General features: G+C 35.6%; 1 protein-coding gene across 4 annotated transcripts in view; it reads right to left on the reverse strand.

Annotated features, from left to right (window-relative positions):
* The window catches only part of LOC129743678 (plastin-1-like), a 102,779-nt gene that overhangs the window by 51,304 nt on the left and 29,638 nt on the right, over positions 1-21,837 (reverse strand). The gene's annotated exons all lie outside the window — the stretch shown is intronic.

The following is a 21,837-nucleotide window of genomic DNA, read 5'->3' on the forward strand; positions in this document are numbered from 1 at the left end:
TTTCAGCTCAATCGGACTTGATTTATGGGTGCCTCAAAGCGCCCAAAATTTCGTTTTTTTATCCTCAAAAATCACCTAAGGGGTCACCAAAGCAAATCGAAAAAAAAAACCAAATTTTAATTATGATGTCAAATGCCTTAAATATGCATGAAACGTCGAAATCTGGTGTTGTCTCTTAAAAAACTTTTTTTTAACGAAAAATCAACTTTCTGGAACTTTTCGATTTTTCGAAAAATGGCCGGAAGTCCCAGAAAGTCAATTTTTGGCCAAGCAAATTTTTTCGAGATTACAACAGATCTCGACGTTTCATGCATTTCTAAGTCATTTGGTAAAAATTTTGTGTTTCCGGGTTTCCTTTGGTCCCCTTTACGTGATTTTTTTTTAAATTCTAAAGTCTGTCTAAAGTGAAGTTAAGGAAGCCATTCGCCAGCTGAATAGAAACAAGTCGGCTGGGAAGGATGGCATCGCAGCTGAACTCATCAAAATGGGCCCGGACAGGTTGGCCGATTGCCTACACCGGTTGATACTCCGGATCTGGGACATAGAACAGCTACCGGAGGAGTGGAAGGAGGGGGTAATATGCCCCATCTACAAGAAGGGCGACAAATTGGACTGTGAGAACTACCGAGCGATCACTGTCCTCAATGCCGCCTACAAAGTGTTGTCCCGAATCCTACTCCGCCGCCTCACGCCACAAGCAAACAGATTCGTGGGAAGTCATCAGGCCGGCTTCATGGAGGGACGGTCTACGACGGACCAGATATTCACATTACGGCAAATCCTCCAAAAATGCCGTGAACACCAAGTCCCTACGCATCATCTATTCATCGACTTCAAAGCCGCATACGACACGATCGACCGTAACGAGCTATGGAAAATCATGGACGAGAACGGCTTTTCCGGGAAGCTAATCAGACTGATCAAGGCGACGATGGATGGAACGCAGTGCTGTGTGCGGATATCGGGTGAATTGTCGAGTTCATTCGAATCGCGCAGGGGGCTTCGACAAGGTGATGGTCTATCCTGCATGATGTTCAACGTGGCGCTAGAAGGTGTTATTCGACGAGCGGTGGGCGAAATGCGGGGCACGATTTTCAACAGATCCAGTCAACTTATCTGCTTTGCCGATGACATTGATATAGTCGGCAGATCATCTGCGGCGGTGGAGGAGATCTACCGCAAACTGAAACGCGAAGCAGGAAGGATTGGGTTGATGATTAATACGTCCAAGACGAAGTACATGCTGGCCTGCGGATCCGAGACCGACCGAACCCGCTTGTCCAGTAATAACAAGATCACGATCGACGGCGACGAGCTGGAGATAGTCGAAGACTTTGTCTATCTCGGCTCACTGGTGACCGCAGACAATGACACCAGCCGTGAGATCCGGAGGCGAATTATCAGCGGAAGTCGTGCCTACTATGGACTCCACAAGCAACTGCGGTCGAGAAGACTTTGCCCTCGTACGAAGTGTAACCTGTATATGACGCTTATTAGACCGGTTGTTCTCTACGGGCACGAGACATGGATATTGCTCGAGGAGGACCTGCGTACACTCGGAGTATTCGAGCGACGAGTGTTAAGAACCATCTTTGGCGGCGTACAGGGGAACGGAATGTGGAGGCGAAGGATGAACCACGAGCTCGCGCGACTCTACGGCGAACCCAGTATCCAGAAGGTGGTGAAAGCTGGCCGGATACGCTGGGCTGGACATGTTGCGAGAATGCCGGACGACTGTCCTGCAAAACAGGTGTTCGCTACGAATCCGGTAGGAACAAGACGAGCGGGGGCGCAACGAGCGAGGTGGTTAGATCAAGTGGAGCGTGATCTGGCGAACGTGGGGTGCCCGAGAAATTGGAGAACGGTTGCTATGAACCGAGTGAATTTTAGGAATTATGTTCGTCAAGTTATGTCGTGAGACGGAATACTATGTAAATAAAAAAAAAAATAAAAATAAATTGGTAAAAATTTTGTGTTTCCGGGTTTCCTTTGGTCCCCTTTACGTGATTTTTTTTTAAATTCTAAAGTCTGTTTTTGACTAAAATATTTTTTTTTTTCAAGATAACACCAGATTTCGACGTTCTATGCATTTTTAAATCATTTGGCATTCAAATTAAATTTTTGATTCCCCCATTTTCCGATGATTTTTGAGGGCCAGAAACCAAAACTTTGAGCGTTTTGATGAACCCCTAAATCAAGTCCGGTTTAAATACCGACCATATAGATTTAGTTGATCGGCCTAAAACTACCTTTGCGAAGTTTCAGCTAAATCTGACTTGATAAATGGGTGCCTCAAAGCGCTTGAAATTTCATTTTTTCTACTCTCAGTAATCAGAAAAATCGTCGTTTTTGTCATTTTTGTCATTATTGTATTTTTTTGTCATTTTTGTCAGCTTTTATTTTAAAAATTTTTGATTTTGACCTTAAAAGGTAAAAATTGAATTTAAATTAAACAAACATAAACGACAAAAGTGACAAAATTAAAAATGATAAAAATTGAAGGAATCCCCTTAACGTGGAACTAGTGATCTGATAACTTTTTAATACTATACTTTACTACATTTTTGACACAATTAATTTGCATTCAATTTCTATAGAGACTCCGCATGAAACCAAAAAGTTCTGCATGGAACAAAAAAGTTAGTAAGAAATTAGATGCTCAATTTTTTCAAGGTAACGTAAAACGGGGAAACTTTAACCAACTATAAATTTTTGAACATTATCATCAGTAACTCAGTCTATAATATGATTTTTTGGAAATTGTTTTCTACGTTTGAAAGCCTATTTATTGAGTATCACATAGGCCAAATTTGGTTTGTATTTGAATTTTTTTTCTGTTAGTAAAAATGTTATTTCAAAACCTTAAAATATCTATATTTTCAGTCATAACTGCTTTCAAAAAATTTCATAAATTACCTAAATTGGTACCATTTCTGTTTAATTTCAAGCTTTACGATTTTTTATAATTTTGCTTTTGCTGTTTCTAAAAGTGGAGAATGGAAATCCTCAATATGCTAAGCTTTTCGAATTTTGTAAAATTATATCACTTATTGAAAGTAGAAACCGTTGAAAAGAGCTTTCGAGACTGATTTTTGATTTGTTCTTGAGAACCGGAAATTTTGTAAGATCATGCAGATAAAAATCGGGGAAAATGCGGAACATGAAAAATTGAATTAAGTGGCCACCCTGAAATAAAGAAAATTTTAAAATAAAGAATGTAATAACTAATAATTAATCTAGCAAAGTGACAGAAATCACAAAATCATTTGTGTCATTTTCGTCATTACCATCATTTTGATAATTTTTTTCATTTCGTCATTTTTTTTTTCATTTACGTCAGAATTTTATTTTTAGTTATTAAGTTATAAAACAAAACCTCAAAAAGGAAAATAAATGAAAAACTACAAATTTTGAAAAAAAATGCCTTAAAAAATTGATAAAAAGGATAGTAAAATTTGAAATTTTAAACTGTATGTAACACTTATTTTAGTAATTTTTGAACTTTTTGTCATTTTAGATATTCTTGTGATTTTTGTTTTTTTTTTTGCCGATTAATATTTTTTTTTAAATTTTGTAATTTTTTTTTAGCTTGTATTTGTCATCTATCGCTTAAGTTTGTGTCATTTTTACCTCTTGAAACCTTTTTTGTCATTTTTTTCAATCATCAAATTTTTGTCATTTTAGTTTGAAACCCGGTGTTATTTATCATTTAAATATAATTTTCGTTCTTCCTTGGTTGTTTTTAATTATTATAGGAGCACCCTTTGAGAAAACAAATCAACATCCCTAGCGGAAAAAATAAGTCTAGGACGACTCAAAAAAATTCAATATCGATTTCGATTTTTATTTCGAAATAACACCAGATTGAAACATGCTTTGCAATTTTAAGTCATTTGGCATAAAAGTTAAAATTTCCCCGATTTTTTTTGGACCCCCAGAAAGTGATTTTTGAGGGTAAATGTTTTGTCTTTTGTTTAAGGTTTGGTTTTGAACCAAATAAATTTTACTGATTAACATTCTTTGATTAAATTTGGCTTTTGGGAATTTATTTTTATTTTATCTTTTAAAAAAATAAGTAGAATCTGTCAACCTGAAAATTCTATCGGAATCGATCACTCTTGGTAGTATCGCCAATGTAAAAACCACAATGGGGCTTGGAATAAATATAGATTTGTCTCAAGTTGCCATATTGTCGTCTAGGATTTATTTTTTCAAACAAGTCCTATAAATATATAGAATTTACTTACATACGATGGCACAACCAGCAGCCAGTTAACCCTTGTGGTTTGCCAACAATTGGTATCGATTGCAACCCGTTCTCCATTGATTGCGATCGAGCGATGGAACTTGCGTAACCGAAAGTTGGTATCCGAACCTCAACGAATGTGTCACTGGTTCTTCGAAACACATATTTGATTTATCTTCTATTTGTGGAAGGAAGGAAGGAAGCGACGTTCTGTCAATGATATCACGGCGAAGTGTGCAATTTGACCAGATAATATTGTTTGCAGAACCTTAATAAGGTCATCTTTTTTTTCATATGATAGCATGTGATATATCGGTGTTCTGATTTATCAGACACGCTAACGTGATTTTTTCTTATCGTTGTTTCCACATGGACTGTTTTTCAGGATTTTATAAGCGTTACCAAACAACACAACATTTAATCAGAAAGAGCGAGATATCTTGAGCCTCATTGCTGAAGATAGCAATCATCAATTGACCTTTTCAATCAAATCTATACATTTCCTAACTGTGAAGGACCCATTTTCTCATGTTATTCACTTTTCGCATTGAAAACAATAACGAATTCCAGCAACTATCCCAGCATTCTCGACTGAATAAAGTAAAGAAATAAGCTGTTTTAAACTTATAGATGATGGCGACTTTTAGTCAATTTCAAATATTTGATCTTCCCATGAATTCCCATGATTTAAATGGATTGTTGGACCTGAAACTTGTGAAGAAATGGGGGTTTTCAAAACCTTGTAGCCTAAAATGTTTCCTTTTTGTCAAAATGAACGACAAATATTTTGCTGATTTTTTAAATAAAATTTGGGTACCCCGGTTTGGATTTGAAATTTTGTATGGAGAAACGCCAAAATTTGTTCCGAGAATGCCACTTTTTTTTATTTCTCTTGAATATTTGGGTCGCAATGCAAATGAACTTTTAATATATGGAGCTTATACCGTAAAATTTTCAGGTTGTAGCCCAAGACGGCAAAGCAGTAGGACTAGCAAGAAAATAGAAAAAGTTTTCCAAGAAACAATTATGAAAAGATCAGGTTATTGAAAATTGAACTTAAAATCTGTCAATTTTGCTAGTTTCTTTTCCAGAAAATAAAAAAGAATGCTTTGTTTCGGGCGTTATTTTCTGACTACTCCTATCGCTTTGCCGTCTTTCGCTTGCTTGAGAAAAATATATTCAAGAAGAACAAAAAAAAAGTGACCTTCTTCGAACAAATTTTGGCGATTTTCCATACAAAATTTCAACAGAAAACTCGGTTACCTAAATCTTATTTAAAAAATCTGCAAAAATTCTGTCTTTCTTTTTGATCAAAATGGAAACTTTCTAGACGTCAGGGTATTTTTTAAATTCGAAAAAAATTTAAAAGTTGCAACTCTGATGGTAAAAATTTAAATGAGTCTAACACATTTGTTAATTATTTTTTCTAAAAACAACTTCTTTTGAATCCTTAGGAACTAAAATAGTATCAGTGAGTACAGTTTTTCATACAACATCCAATATATAAGGCACCTGAGCAAAATGATGAAGGAAATTTTTCTTGATTCCTAACTTTTGTCACTGACTGTAGGTACCTGCACGGAAAATAATGAAGTTAGAATTTACTGAGATGAAACGATGAATGCTGGTGAAATCCAAAAAGGTAACTTAACGAGGTAAAGTTTACCTGATTCGAGCTGACAAAAAAGGTAGAATTCAACTAGAAAAAAGATCTATTCAAAAAAGATAAAGCTTACCTCGTAGCAAGGTGAAGTTAATCTGTTAACCTGAATTGAGCATAAGAAAAAGGTACAATTCACCGAAAAAAAAGGAAAATTGAAAAAGGTACTTTATACCTCTGCGTGTTAAAATTTACCTCGTAACGAGGTAAAATTTACCTGGATTGAGCTGAACAAATCTGTACAATTCACCTAGAAAAAAGGTTACTATTTTCTGAAATCGCTGTTGCTCGATTTCATTTGGGAACAAGTTTTGCATTCGTGCGAAAAATGTGAAAATCGGAACGGAACGGTAAATGTAGCTTAAATTTCATTTAGTTGTGCTAGTTGTTCTCATTAACTTTGCTTCCATTACAGATTGGCCCAGTATAAGCTTCGAAGTATTTTCCACATCATTCCGGAACAGCCACAGACAGTTAATATTATCAATATCAATTTAATTATCTAGTGGTCAGTGAATCTCAAAAAGGTAAAATTTCCTTTTTGCTAGGCGAATGAAAAAAGGTAAAATTTAACAAGAAACATAGGTGGAAAAATCACCTCTGCTTCACGGGAAATTCTACTGTTTTTTTTTCGTGTAATAAAAATATCTTTTTTTTTAAATTAGAGCTTTTTGGAAAAACTTTTAAGCAGTTCTCCCAACAAAGACGAAAAATTATTTCTGTGGCTATGAGTTAGTCTGGACAGTTTTCACTGCCGTCTTCGAAGATCAGGGTCAAGATAGGGATTGGGATTAGGTTCCGGTTCAAATACAAATTGTCGCAATTTTCCGTTAACCTTGCGGCTGTGTTCTATATTCAACCTCCAAAGTGAGCTTATGACTAAACCTAAACAGACCGAAAAATTAATCTGAGTCACAATAAATCAATAATAAGTCTCCACTTCACAGATGGATGATTCACTTAACATTTGCATAATACGTCTTAAAGCTTCATTTTTAAAATGATTCATGTCGAACGATTGATTTTAACTTGAAGGAAGAAAACTCACTTTTCTCTCTTTAGAAAAAAGACAGCGAATTCGAGGTGTGCCCTGACCAATCCGATTGGTCTGTACTTATGAAAATATTGCGTTACGATCCACAATCCTTTCGATTTGTATCAGCCAGTGTCGCGGTGTGTTTGTTTTGTAAAACCGATCATGAAGTGGACGACGGTGATGAGTCAGTCGTTCAGCACCTCCTCGACTTCAATACCAGCGATTTGAGCCACATAAACTAACCGGCATCTTTCTTGGGTGTATGGAAAAACACACCTCAAGGTTTCTACGTGGTCGTCCGAGGTATCACGTCAACTTCTGCCCCTCAGCCAAGGGTAGGGTAGGACTGGAGCAAGAAAGAGAAGGAAAGCGGAGGAAAAACATGGCTGTTCAAATGTTTTGACACCGACTTTGTTTATTTTCTGCAAACGTACCCACTTCCTCAGTATTGTTCTGGAACTGTGGACACACTTGATTTGGTCAATCATCAACGCAATAAATATTGCCTAATAGTGATTCAGTTGCATCTGGTGGCCGTTTGTTACTTAGACTTGGAAAATTGGAGTTTTGCACCACCCACTGATTCGATAACCTTGGAGTGCATCGTCCAATTGAAATTTTTCATACGAAATTATACAAAGAGTGTTTGCGAAAGAAAATCTGACACCTATTTTATTAATTACTGTACAAGAAGCAAGGTGATTCGACCCAAAATTGGACAGCCAAAGATTTATTTTTGTTAACGAAAAAATGAGCCAAATATATTTTTTAAACTATTTTTTTCTAGTAAATTTTGCCATTTGTTGTGAGCAAACCGAAAAATGCACAGCTCTTCAAGATTCAAGCCGGAAATACAATGTTGAAAGCCCAACGTTTGGTTTTATATTTTTTTATCTTATGTATTGTAGTATCGTAGAATCACTTTAAAAAAGAGGTCGTATGAACATTCAGACTTTTTATGTATACAAAAACAAACTCTACTCCAAAAATGACCTTCCTTTGAAGTGGAACTATCGTCATAAGATTCTATGGCGGGCCGGCATTAACAAGGTTTTTCATCGCTGGCATTGTCCTCCCATCGCAATCGCATTGCATATGTCTGAAAGATACCAAATAAAACATATCCCAGCTTCGATAGCTTCAGTTACGAAATGCGAGGGAACAGCGACTCGCAATTCCATTCGACAATTTATTTTAGAAGAAATCGCGAAACTGGCTGACGAATTTGTCTTCTTGATGTTGTTTTGGATTATGTATTTACTTTTTTTCTCCATATGTGTTTGTGTTATACAGGTTACACTCTTAGTAATGGACGGCTGAAGCGGTTAAAACAGTTACATTCTAAATTACTTAGAAAGTTCACTAGCTCCAGATGCCTTTTTACTAAAATGAATTTGAACGTTGCTACAAGAAAATATCGCAGTTACAACCGTTTTTGCTATCGACGTTATGTTGCTCGTACGCAAAGGGAGCTTCGCCGCAATCCGAAAAAGTTCTGGAAATTTGTCAACTCAAAACGGAAGGAATCCGGTCTGCCTGCGGTACTCCAACTAAATGATTGAATGGCCACGTCTTCTGCCGAAAAATGCAACCTCTTCGCGATGCACTTCTCCAGTGTTTTCTCTGATCTATCGCCAACTGCTGATCAAACTTTTGCAGCCGTCACACGGTTACCCATAGATGTGTTGAATCTGGATGTTTTTTCTATAAGCGAGGAAATGGTTCTTGAAGCCATTGGTAAACTGAAGTATACTACATCAGCCGGACAGGATGGAATTCCGGAGTGCGTTCTTAAGAAGTGTCGTACTCTTTTAGTGAAACCACTCACTCACATCTTTAACCGGTCCCTAAAACAGCAAAAAAGGTGATAAGCAAAATATTCTCAACTACCGTGGTGTCACATCACTAGCTGCCTGCTCGAAGGTATTAGAGAGGATCGTAAACGATGTTTTTTTTCTCAGCTTGTCGGAACTGGATCTCTGAAAATCAGCACGTATTTTTCCCTAAACGTTCGGTAACCACGAATTTGACAGTTTTTACATCATATTGCATATCACAAATGGATGGCGGGAAGCAAATTGATGCAATTTATACTGATATTTCGGCTGCATTCGATTCAGTGAATCACGATATTCTCCTGAAAAAAATGCAACGTTTGGGATGTTCTGAACGACTATGTGCTTGGATAAAAAGTTATCTTACGAATCGCCGGTTAGCTGTCAGAATTGGTTCTGCAGAATCTCCTGATTTTATTCCAAAGTCTGGGGTTCCACAAGGCAGCAACTTGGGCCCTTTGTTGTTTACAATGTTCTGTAATGACATTATTTTGCTTCTTATTGGCTGTGGAGTTCTCCTGTATGCGGACGACCAAAAAATATTTTTGGTCATAAACAGTTTAGCTGATTGTTACGAGTTACAAGGCTTCCTGGACATGGTTGTGAACTGGTGTGCTGATTATTTACTGGTTTTAAGCGTTGCTAAGTGTTGTGTTATTACATTCGGTCGGAGGAAACCTCAATTCATATATGAATACAGCATACTGGGTGAGTCACTGCAACGTGTGGATCAGATAAGGATCTTGGAGTTTTATTGGACCGTCATATGTCTTTTAAGCCTCATTACTCTGTGGTACTCGAGAAGGCCAACAGGATGCTGGGATTCATTATACGCCTGAGTACAGAATTCACCGATCCCGGCTGCTTGCGAGCTTTGTATTGCGGCCTGGTTCGATCAATATCGGAATCTGCGAATCTGGTATGGTGGCCGTTTGAGGCTTTGTGGGTTGCGCGTTTCGAAGCAATTCAACGGCGATTTGTGCGGTATGCTCTCCGTGAACTACCTTGGGAAAACCCGTTAAATCTACCGCCTTATCCACAACAATGTGCTCTGCTTGGACTCCATACGCTGGCTGATCGTCATTCCATTGGTCGATCACTGTTCGTGGCAAAGATCTTAAGAAATGAAATTGACTGCTGTTGGCTGCTTTCCCGTTGTAACATTTATGCTCCAGAACGAACCCTTCGGAATCGAGACTGGCTCTCATTGGAACCACGAAATACGCGCTATGGCAGTAACGACACCCTTCGTGCGCAAAAATATGCTTTCTCCGTAATTATACCCTATTCGATTTTAATGTGTCCATTGCAACTTTCAAACAACGGATTGAGCATAACACGAGTGAACGATTAAGAAACTAGCAAACGATTTATGTAAACCTAGATTTAAGTTTTATTCTTTCAGACACCCACCTTTGTCAGATGATATCAAGATAATAAACAATTATAAACAATTATGTGCTGACTACACACTCAAAACAGAACAGCTACACGAAACAAATTATAACATTTAAATAGAAAACTATTGTAAATAACTAGGGGAAGAAGACTGAAATTCGCTGTATCGTTTTCTGTATCGTTGTTTAACTGTTCGGCAAAAAACCAGCAATTTTTGGAAAGATTTGTAAGCATACACATTTTAACTTTAGATGATTAGTTTCGTGCAACGAGTCATGTAACTCAGTTGTTTAGGTGATAAATTTAAGTCTTCTAACTTAATTGAGGCATATTCAAAAGTAAACATCGAAATCGAATACACCAGCTAGATTATCCAATGCCAGTCTGTCAACTCTGTCATGAATATAAATTTTGAACTATATAAAAATGTTGTTCGGTCCATGGGAACTACCAAAAATCTAATTCTGTTATTTAAGCTATTCAAAGAACAACAATTATTATAATTTAATTATCATTTATCAGCTTCGAAAACTTCAACGAAATTTGAGCAAATTAATGCACCTGAACCTACAAGAATTTGCCAGAACAAAACAAAATCTAATTAGATCATATTTTAACACTAGAAGGACCGGCAAATTGAATATACCTATTCGGACCGTGACCAGTCAAAATGACTGGTAAAGGGGAAATTTTTTGTATCATAATATTTTTAACTTTTTTCTTTTGAAATTGTTTTGTTATTTATTCGATATCATTTTTGTTATAAAATGGAAATATTTTTTCACCATGGGTGCACGGAATCACCTCAATTTGGCATAGTTGACGAATGCGTGTATGAAAATGAATATGTCAAATAATTATCAAAAAATCAAAACACATTATCAATCTAATTGTGAAATCATGTTAGATGGCTATGGGTATTGACTATGGGTGCACGGTTTCACTTCAGTTTTGTTTTAGTAGATATTTTCTAGCATCCATCGCTCTGAAATTTTTTAACACGTTGCCTATAAATTATACCTGATATTGTAGGTTTTGAAGTATATTTTTTCTACAAGTAGAGCAATTCACCATGGGTGCACGGATTCACCGCTATTTATCCAAAATCAATTTTTTTACATGCTAAAGGTAAAGAATAAAGACTTTTATAGATTCAAATACAAATGTGTGTTATATACATGGTTTTTCACTATGAGTGTACGGATTCACCACGATTTAATCAAATATTGGACTTTTTGCAAATTTTAAAAAAGCATTTTTACAAATCTTAACTAAACCAAAGTCGAAACCATGTCTTTCATGTTCAGACATAATGATTTAAATAACGATTTTTATTTAAAGTTCCGTTTTTTCAATCCTGGAAAAGAAATATTTCAATTTTATCTTGAAATAATAAATTTATTTATTTATTATTACAAAACAGGTTTTTGCAATCGTACATTTATCTGATAAGATCTGATCAACATCCAGAAAATTGGAAAACGGTTACCATAGACCGAGTGAGTTTTAGGGATTATATGCATCAAGTTATTTCGTGCGACGGAAAACAATGAAAATAAAAATAATGAATCAACAATGTCAAATGTACACGTTGATTTGTTTTTCCTTAAAAGTTTTTTGATTGACAAATATTTCATTTCAAATACCTATCATATCAAACTCAAAAATATGTTGTGTACTGAAGCAAGTTGAAAACTATTTCACTCTATATAATATACAACGGCGAATTTGCAGCCATTCCGTGCACCCATGTTGGAATATCCGCATCCGATGTGGTCTATCAGATAGGCTGGCGCGAGTCTGGTCTAAGTATGCCAGGCGTACTGGGATCCATTCCTTGTATCGGCAAGCAAATTCTTGGGTTCAAACCCCATAAGTTGCCGACAGGTAAGATGTGTTTCCTCTTAAAATAAGAATGTTCAATCAGTTGCCAGCTGGCCAGGTATATACACGGGTGCCGGAATACCTGTAAGTAAACTTCCATTGGAAATTTGTCGAGCCTAATAATCTAAGAATGCATATGAATGCATACTTGGGCAGAAACTGCGGTGAATCCGTGCACCCATGGTGGATGACCAACATATAAAAAATATTCCGTGCACCCATGTTCAAATATCATTTAAATTATTCAGTTTCATGACTGATGTCTTCAAATTTGAATAAAAAAGTACACAATTCATAATTATTTTACTCATACTAGTTTAGTATAAAACATATTTATCACCTAAAACTACTCGATTACTCGAATGGACATGTGTTAAATCTAACATAACTTTTACAAATCTTGATGAAATTTCACCAAATTTTGACAAAAAGTTCGATTATAGTTGAGCAACAAAACAGACCAAAAAAATTGGGAGCCAAGTGCTTGGAGCGCCACACAGTGGCCAATCCGAGAACTTTTTCTTCAAATCTTCACGACTTCGCATCGAAAATCAATAATTTCATAACGAATGACACACTTCTGCCCACCATAAATCAACTAGGACTCATTGTCTTGAATGTAGCTTGCAAATGAAACCAAAAGCAAGCGAAAAAAATTTATCTTGTTTGAGTTATAGGGTTGTGAATTTTACCAGTCATTTTGACTGGTCACGGTCCGAGTGGCGAAATTTTTCTCGCTTACTAAAAAAGCTAGTGAAATAAAAAATACACAGTTTTGTAGAGATTCATAATTCATGAAAAGTCGTATTTTTTGCGAATTTTTAAAGCGAAGTATGCAAAAGATATTCAACAAACAAAGTATCCAACCAGTCATTTTGACTGGTGCGGTCTTTCTAGTGTTAATGCAAAACAAGTGCTTTTCAGCATCCAAAAAGATTTATTGAAAATCACTAAATAAGAAAGTCAATTTTGAACCTTCGCACTGGTCGGTAGATTGATGAGAGAAATTTGACGTTTAAACGATTTTTTTCTTTTTCTATTCAGTCTTCCTGACACAGCAGAGGTGCCAGGTGTTCTGATTTTTCAGGATTTGTCCTGACTATCGAGAGCCCGTTCTGATTTTTCAAAAACTCTTAAATTGCCCTGATTTTTGAAAGATAGTCTTAAAACGTCTGATTTTCAAAAAAGTATCACAATTATATTCTAATTTGTAGTTAAATGATGAGAATATCATAATAAAATTATAATAAAATACTTAAAACCATTAATCCAATGGTAATATCAGATTCAGATTATATTTGAATGGTGTTTTCGACATAAACTTCTAGCCTATCAAGACGCTGTTCACTTTTGCTGCATGAATTAAGGCATCTATTGCACCTGTATTTCGCCTTTATTTATGCAATCTAATCAAAGCTGCATAATATTTTCATCAATTTAATGGTTTTCTGAAAAATCCTGATTTTTTATTCACGGTGTCCTGATTTTCGGCAAAACCACCAGTATCCCTGTGCCCCAGGTAAATGGGTCGATTCACGATGAAGTAATTCTTTTTTGTGGTGACAGTGACAGCACCTCCTGTTTACAAACGAGAAATGGGGTGCAGCAAAATTTTTCGTGTTGCTGCACGGTCAAGAAATTCAACTCAAAATTCAGTTTGAGGATAGCAAAAAACCAAGTACCATTTTATGAACTAAATTTAGTGCACTTTTTTGCTTTCTTAACGGTTATCTCTTCGGGAATGAACAGAAAGTTGAGAATTCTTAAAAATTTCGAAATGAAGGTTTGTTTATTGAAATGTTTCAACATGTTTTAAGAACCCTTTTTAGACATATTTCTTCTGGACCAACCGCAATTTGCATTGAATATTCTGGGGCAGCGCTTCAACTTGAAACAAACAATTTCATCGAATGTCCAAATGTGGAAGCTTCTAAAGAATTCGAATGTGCCGAGTCGATTGTCCGGAAGCTTCTCGTGTTATTTTGACCGGAAGCTGTAAACAAATGCACATACTTATACAACAAAACTATTCAGGGACAGAAGAATCCAATATAGGAAAATTCACCGGTAAACATACTGAAAGAAAAGGCTGAACTATGTATTCTGAATTTTTACGGTATGATATTTTCGAGGAATAAAAATAATGTCGGAAAGTACAACTTTTAAATTTAAATCCAATATTTCTGTTTTCAGCTGGTTTAACAAACAAAATGACGGATTTTTCATTCTACTAAAAACATTTAGTTTCTTAACAACGAATTTCCTTTTTTATCTCGAAATTGATCTAACAACTATTGCTAAAAACGTGTGAATGAGAATTGAATGAGGACCCAAATGTTTGCTTTGCTTCCTCAACGTGTAGAATTGGAAAATGAAGAATCAAAACAGGAATCGCGAAATGTCAAAAACAGTGAGGTCAGGCAGTGCGTAAATCGACCTATAAGAACAATGGGAGATATTAACCAAACAGTAGCGCCACAAAGTGCTCCATATAAGAGTTTAGAGAATTTGGGAAGCTTTTAGGAACAGGCATATAATTAAAAGGAATTTAGCTCCTAATGTTATTTTTTAATAATTATTGGGCAAAATTTTGTCATGAGAAATTTTTTACAAAAACTTACGAAAAATGTGCAAACAGCTCTCACATAAAAGCAGACATTTCAAGAGAGCATTTTTCGTAAATGAAATACAACTCCTTAATAAATCTATAAAAAGTATAAATCATTTTGAATCTTCTTCCAGAACACAAAACAACTCAAACACTCCGTTGATTTCAGAATAAAACCATCAAATTTGTTACTTTGGTTAACAGAAAACAGGATAAAAATCCGGGTTTGTCAACCAAGCTTTTTCCTTGTTGGAATGCTTTCCAGAACAGAACTTTCGTAAATTTAGCTTACAAATATCTAAGACATTTTTTTTGAATGAAAGTTTTTGTGAAAATATCACTTTTTCATTCAAAAACTTTTAAAATATTTAGGTGTGTTTTCAATCGTAAGAAAAACACCAGTTTTTGAAACTCAATTCATCGCTTAGTAGCTATCAATATTTTTTCAAAAACTATTCAAAACACTAGAAGAAGACCTAAAAGTTGATTCTACTTACTTTTTAAGAGATCTCTGAAGTAAAAAGCTGTAGTAAAATGAGTTTTAAATTCATCGAAAATTTACACCTTTTTGTTTATCTTTTTTCCTAACTACAAAACGTCAAACATTTACCTAGCATCGCGGATGTGCGGCCTAGCTGTCATTCAACTTGAAATTCCAAGCATTGTAGAACCTGTTTTCCAAAAGATACGATTTGCCGTCATTTTATGACTACCCATCAAGCAAAGTTTGTAATCTCTATCAGTATTTATGGGTTTGGTGGAGGAGCCGTTGTTTTCTCTGGAAAGGAACCCACTTTAAGTTTGACAAGAGTACGATAATTGATTACGACTTCCGCCATAGATTGGCAATGCGTGTACAATAGACTGGCCCAAATTTGTATGGGATTATTTTTACAACATTTTTTTCAACACGACACCTCCTAGATTGGTGCATTTAGGTGAAAAAATGACTTTCTGAAAGTTTCAGGTCATTTGGCAGAAGCACGAGCTGGCGCAAAGGACTTGTAATTTGTATGGAGATTTTCGGCAAAATGTATGAAAAATCGACATACTTTCACTCTTTGTGTTCTAAAATATGTTTCCAGTATGCTAGAAAGCTCAGAATTTCAGGAAGTTCAAACAATGACAAACAAGTTTGTAGAAGATTGTTACGCAATACGAAATGACTGTGATGAGTTATTTGCATTTGAATGTGCGATTTTTTTCGCATTTCATCGATATGTCGTGATTATTATGGATTATTAGTACTAACTTGTTCGCATAGTCACACAATGAGAATAATAGATAGAAAATTTGTGTCTTCGGCAAATTTGTAGCTTATTTTATAACAAATATCTTCGCAAAAAGCTTTTTTGGCAACTTTTCCGAGTACATAAACTATTTGTCATTCTCATTGTGTAACGATGCTATCAAGTTAGTGCGATTATTAGCCCATACACCGTTCAAATGTCCGAAAATGACCGAAAAATGTCACACATTCAATTGCAAATAACTCATCACAGTCAACTCATATCGCATTACAATCTACTACAAACTTGTTTGTTATTGTTTTAACTACAATTCCTGAAATTCTGAGCTTTCTAGCATACCGGAAACATATTTTAGAACACAAAGATTGAAAATATGTCGATTTTTCATACATTTTGTCGAAAATCTCCATACAAATTTCAAGTCCTTTGCGCCAGCTCGTGCTTCCGCCAAATGACCTGAAACTTTCAGAAAGTCATTTTTTCACCTAAATGCACCAACCTAGGAGGTGCCACGTGGAATATGAGGATTTTTTTGTTATGGGCCAGTCTAGTGTACAATGTATACCGTACTATGGGGAGGTCAGAAAAAAATGAGTATTAGAAATTTTCCTTGCTTTAGCCGTTGGTTAACTCTAATAGATTGAACGCAAAAAATTAGCTTCAAAATGAAGTTATTAATTTTTGATGAATATCTCCACCAGTAGCTTTGACTTTGTATATACAATTTATTGCTGAATTTGCATAATCTGTCATCTTTATCGAACATTTGTTGCCAACAACGACGACGGACTGAAACACCAGGAAATCGCTAGCTGGTTTCCTTTATTGGATAACTCTTTCTGTTCCCACTTAGTTGACTCATATGGATCCTCGTCTCGCAAGTGTTTCCCGGTTGCGTTTTTTTTTTCTAAAATGGGAGAAAGGCGTCGATGATGATGATGATGATGATGACGCGGACGACGACTGTGCCTCTACACAACTGAACCAGAGAGGAAGTTTAGAACAAGACGAAAAAAATGTGTTTTATCAATAAGTCACCCGGAGTCCCGCGTCCCAAGAACTTCTTTACAGACTGTTATGGCCCTCAAAGTTTACCAGCTGGTAGACGAAAATGGTCGCAAACCGATTGAGGGGTGGGAGGCAAACAAATAGATCAATCCACCTAACAACAGGTTTACAAATGGCTTTTAAATATTTTGAATATAATTATTAAAGTTGTTAAATAATATAAACAAAGAAAATTTAATCAAACTCGGTGGAGTTTTTACTTTCCAAAAAGGATAAAACAACTGTATCGAGGAAGGATTAGTCACCCCCCCGGATGGGCTACTTATTGGCACTTACATTGGACCAACGCGAGCACCTTTGAAAAGGTTTCCTCGAAACGTGGTCAACTGTTCTGGTGGTTCTTGTGCTATATCGTCAAGTCGTCTGTCTTGAAGCCACAACAGACACCGCGGTCCGAGTTTGGCCAGCGCACATTTTTGTTTGGGGGTGTGCAATCTGTGGGCGTGGGCGTTAGTAATGCAATTTATGGCGAGTCACTTTCCGGGGGACCCCTCTGTGGGTGGCATTTACTAAGCTATTCGTGAACTTCGAGATGCAGATGATTGTGTGTGGTTCGGAAAGCAATATTTAAAGCCTTCGTCCTTATTTATTTTTTTGTTTGAAGGCGTGTGGGTTTCATTTTGAGGAATGAAAATATGACGCTCTCCCTCCATTAGATGTTGTTAAGGTCATGGTTGCTCTGCAATTGCTCTTGGCTAGGATTTATCGGTACAAACAGAGCGTACAACCGGATGACATCATCGTCTTCATGATTCTCTGTACGATCTAGTGCTGGAACACAGAGGCTGGAAGAACAGAATTCAAATCCTACAAAAACAACATCATCCGCAAAGTGTGTGTGTGTGTATGAATAAATAAGTGTAACGTTCTCATAAAAGGCAAATGAGAACAATCTGAGGTTCATGCTCGATTCATTGGCTTAAATCGACCGAGCATATGTATTCAGCAATGATTGAATCACGAGCTCTACCTCGTTCGAAGGAGTTGACGTGATTTTTTTTCGCTTTTGCATTATTGAGTATTACTACAATTGTTGGTCAGTCAGTAGAGGTGTATGGGAGCAGCGTCGTCATCGCCATTGTTTGAAATGGAGTAAGATTAGTTGAATGTGAATGGTGAAGTCCCTTGAATTGGTATCAAACTGTCGACTTATTAACGTTTTTTAAACATGAATTTACAACTTCTTGTAGTTTCAACGATCAATATTCAAAAGTTTCGGTTGAATTTTATTTCATTTTATTCTATAAACAAACGATTGTGAATCAGCATCGAGAAGAAATGATAACGTAAACAATATACTCATCTGGAGATATGTACTTCCATTTCTCATTTGCGGTTCCATCGTTTCGGCGTTCAACTCCTGGAGCATGAATACTTGTCATTGTGCTTTCATTCTATCGCATAAATCGGCATATTCCACGCCCCAAGTAGAAGAGCACTCCAAGACGACGCTTTAAACTTTGTTTTGAAACAACACCGTTTGTAAATCTTAGAATTTTCGTTTTGAAATTCATTTTTTTTAATTTTTTTTTTTTTTTGAGAGAATAAAGGGATTTAGTGTATTAATTACATTTAGATTGAATATCTTCTATGTGATTTTTAAAAGTAAGATTCCGATCAAGTGTGAGGCTTAAGTACTTCACGTGATCAGACCATTCTAATGAAACCTTATTAAAAGTTATAGAATGATTTTCATTAGATTTAAAAAAAATCAGCTCTTGGCTTATGAGGAAATAAAATAAGTTAAGTCTTAGAAGCGTTAGGAGAAAATTTTCCACATTTTCAAGTCATTCAAAAAAGGAATTTAAATTTCATTGCAATCTACTACGTACCCCCCCAAATTTCGACTTTTGGCTGAAAGCGAAGTATCGTCGGCAAATAATCTTCTAGCTTTTCGTTCTGGTACATCAGGAAGATCAGAAATAAAAATATTGTATAAAATTGGCCCAAGTATACTGCCCTGAGGGACACCAGCTCTAATGGGTGTCCTTTTAGAGCATGAATTTTGATAGCATACTTGCAAAGTTCGGCTAGTCAAGTAATTTTGAATAATTTTAGTGAGATATACAGGAAAATCAAAATAAGCAAACTTAGCTTCTAAACCTTTGTGTCAAACACTGTCAAAAGCTTTTTCAATATTTAGAAAAGCAACATCAGTTGAATAACCTTCAGATTCGCTAGCGTTAATCATATTAGTTACACTCAAAAGTTTATGTGTAGTAGAATGTCTATGACGAAAACCAAATTTTTCATCGGGAAAAATAGAATTCTGATTAATGTGAATCATAATTCCATTCAAAATAACTCTCTCAAATAGTTTACTTAAAGAATAATGCAAACTAATTGGTCGATAACTTGAAGGCTCTGAAGCACTTTTTCCAGGTTTCAAAATTGGAGTTACTTTGGCATTTTTCCATTTAGGCCGGAACAAATTTCAAATCCTTCTTTTGTCACTCGGAGTTGGAACATCGCGAGGGGTGCGAAAAACAAATAAATTGGAATAAACTGCACGAAAGCTTGTATGCAACAAAATTGCATACTATATCATTGCACAAAACCTTTAAATCAAGTTATTTTTTAACGAAAAGTTCAATAAATTCAAGAATATAAAAGGTTTAATATTTCCCATATTCCAATGTTTGTTTTTAGCTTGAAATCTTTCGGATATTTGATTTTTTTTAGAAATTTACATAAAATACTTCAAACTTTATTTATTCCCCCCCCTTGGGGTTTTGTGAAAATTTTTGAGGAGAGGAGGTGACAAAAGAAGAAATTGATATTTGTTCCAGCCTTATTGGGAAAATCAGCCAAGTGAAAACATTTATTGAGGATTGGGAAATCTAAAGTGCTTTCAGGCAACTTTTTAATAAGAATCTAAACCATCCCCTCTTCCCCTGGTGCTTTAATACTTTAAATTTTTTTGAAAATTAATTGAAGTTCATCAATATTTGTCTCGCAAGAACTTTCACATACATTTTACGCAGAATGTTTCAAAACATGTAAATTCTAACAATCAATCCTAAAAGCAGCTGTTTGACAAGCGTGAACTGCTTGGTGAAACTAAAAAAAAAAAACATGAAAAACCTGGAAATGGACCTATTTCTTTAGTAGCTTCATAAAAAAACTATTGACATTAAGGTCTTAGAGTACCAACCATTTGGGCTTGATTTTTTTTAATAAACTATGATCCTAACTTAGGTTGAAGTGACGGAATATAAACCCCCATAACTGAACTACAAACTCGATCCTTGTTGACCTTTTTTTTTGAAAATCAGGACAATTCAGGAGCATTAAAATGCACATTTGTCAAAAATCAGGACTTCTCCAGAGTTTTCAAAACAGTTGTCGAAAATCAGAACAAATCCTGAAAAATGAGAAAACCTGGCATCTCTGATAAAAACTCCGAAAAATTCTCAGTGTAGTACTTCCATTTCTGTCGCCAGATAGCGCTATTCGTGTTTCCCGTGTTTTTGTTAAGTGGTGTATATCGGTTAAAGTACATAGCAAAAAATTTCAAAACTCTAAAACACGAGTAGTCTAATTTTTCATAAGTGTAAATCGAAGAAGATGTAATTTTCAACTCCTTTCGATGTAATTTTAGTCTTTTTTTCAAAAAGTGAATAGAAATACATTGTTTTGCTATACTTTTACATTTCGTGATGTAAAGATCAAACGGTCAATGAATTTGATATCACAAACAGTGATGTCAACCTTCCAGATTTTGTCTGGATCTTTCAGACTTTTTGAACTTCTGCCAGACATTTTTTCAGGTTTTCAGACTTCTAGACTTTTGACAAATCTTCCAGACAATTCCAGACTTTTAGTTTAGGACATAAATGGTTCTAAGGAACTACGAAAATTCAAAATGTTCATGGTATAATATGACAATATGACAGGAAATTATAAGAAAATAGGAATTATAAATTCAAAAGTGTTTGAAAGCTATTAATTATGGCAAACTTTCCGAAGATGTATGTTAAATTGAGAGTCAGACAGAACACGTAACTGATAGTGACAGGGATAAACAATTCGTGTCTGCAACATTGAGATCTGGCGTCCAAAAAAAAAGGTCACCACTGTAAAAAGTAAGCTATCCAGATATTTCTTTAAACATCCAGACATTTTTTTAAAATCTTCCAGACTTTTTCGAAAAACAGTTGACAACCAGTGATGTCAACCTCCCAGATTTTTTTCGGAATCTTCTAGACTTTTTGGACTTTTTTTAGAAATTTTTTTGAGGTTTCCAGACTTTTGTCATTTCTTCCAGACATTTACAGACTTTTTAAGTTCGTCAACATATATTTTCTGACAAAACAGTCCAAATTCAAAATTTTCGTTGCAAAATGGCAGGAAATGATTCGAATTATTAATTGAAGAGTGAGGAATGCCACGAAGATGGTAGTAAAACAGGAAGTAAAGCATAAAACGTAGTATCACATCACCATAATAGTCTCAGACATTGATAGTGTATAGAATGTATGATTATTATGAAGTAATGAGTTATGAGTGTTATTACTTAGACTGCAATATTGCGATCTGGCGGCCAAAAAAAAGGTCATCATCTATAGAGTTTGCCATCCAGACTTTGCCACACTTTTCCCAACATTTTTTTTTTCAAAATCTTCCAGACATTCCTGGAAAACAGTTGGCATCACTGATCACAAACAGTGTAAAATTGTATATTTTGATTTCAAATCAAATCAAATGGAAATGATTTACTTGTGTAGCGCGCGTCGGATACAAAGTAAACAAGTAAGAAAATTATTCGAAAACGTAAGTCGAAGGCGTAGGCGTAGCTCTAGCACTTCCAGAATCCTTCAAAAGCTGGTAGGTACATAAAAATGTCATATTG

Source organism: Uranotaenia lowii, chromosome 1, assembly GCF_029784155.1.
Source record: "Uranotaenia lowii strain MFRU-FL chromosome 1, ASM2978415v1, whole genome shotgun sequence".
NCBI lineage: Eukaryota > Metazoa > Arthropoda > Insecta > Diptera > Culicidae > Uranotaenia > Uranotaenia lowii.